The following is a 1,107-nucleotide window of genomic DNA, read 5'->3' as shown; positions in this document are numbered from 1 at the left end:
GTGTGCTGTCCGTTTATTGTTGAAATTTATCGCCAACAAGTCACAGACACCTACTGTAAAGAATCCAGCCCCTATACAAAACCTGACACAACACCAGTGACTTCATTTTAGATAGAATACTCTTTGTTTTATTAGAAGTTCTTTAATTAATTAACTCCACCTAGAATTATATGTTTATATCAAAACAAAATTTATTTTTATAGCTAAGTTTATTTATCACTCTTTATTATGATGCCTAGTTGCATATTTACATAGTAATTCTGTATTTTGAACTATTCTATTAAATGAAAACATGTATGCTAACAAGTCATTCTATGTTCGGGACATTCTTATTCTTCCAAACTGCATTTTTACCCTCGGAACAATGTTTTGCTTCGTTGAAACCATCGTTCATAAGGAATATATCCAACTGGTGAGTCAAAGGATTCTAATTTTAGTTTTATGGTGTACTTCTAGTCAGTTTGGATATAGTTTGTTGAATTTCGCGCTAGCCGTCCATAACTTTGAACTGATAAACTAGAGGGAGAGCAGCAAGTGAACACCGCCCACCGCCAACTCTTGGGCTACACTTTTACCAACGAATAGTGGGATTGACCGTCACATTATAACGCCCCTACGGCTGAAAGGGCGAGCATATTTAGTGGGACGGGGATTCGAACCCGCGACACCCGCAAATTGCGAGGCGAGCGTCCTAACCACCTGGCCATGCCGGGTCGAGACTGTCGGATGTGATTAAACCGACTTACTTTAAACAGATATTTTCGAGTTCGGACATTTTTCCAATAGTACCCCCCCCCCCATATAAAGATCAAAAGAGTTAGAGGAACTATCAACAATCGATGTCATTGGTATGGAGAGGTGAATAATTTTTGAAAATTATAATCTACATTTAGATTTTTGATTTGATTTTTTAATCCTCAAGGAGGATTTGAGCAGATCTCATTCTTATACGTAGATGTATTTATAAAGGGTAATTTTACTGTAGTTATTAAACAACGATTGTTTACTACAAATATGTAGGATTTAAGCGAAAAATAATGCATTAATTTGTTTTTGACATATACATATATACATATATATATATATATATATACTTTAACTAGGCCC

General features: G+C 35.5%; 1 long non-coding RNA gene across 1 annotated transcript in view; it reads right to left on the bottom strand.

Moving 5' to 3' along the window:
- Nucleotides 1-1,107, bottom strand: part of LOC111089855 — a 13,534-nt gene that overhangs the window by 11,896 nt on the left and 531 nt on the right. The gene's annotated exons all lie outside the window — the stretch shown is intronic.

The sequence above is a fragment of the Limulus polyphemus genome, unplaced genomic scaffold, assembly GCF_000517525.1.
Source record: "Limulus polyphemus unplaced genomic scaffold, Limulus_polyphemus-2.1.2 Scaffold7639, whole genome shotgun sequence".
Classification (NCBI taxonomy): domain Eukaryota; kingdom Metazoa; phylum Arthropoda; class Merostomata; order Xiphosura; family Limulidae; genus Limulus; species Limulus polyphemus.
This window is presented reverse-complemented; position numbering and strand designations above follow the sequence as displayed.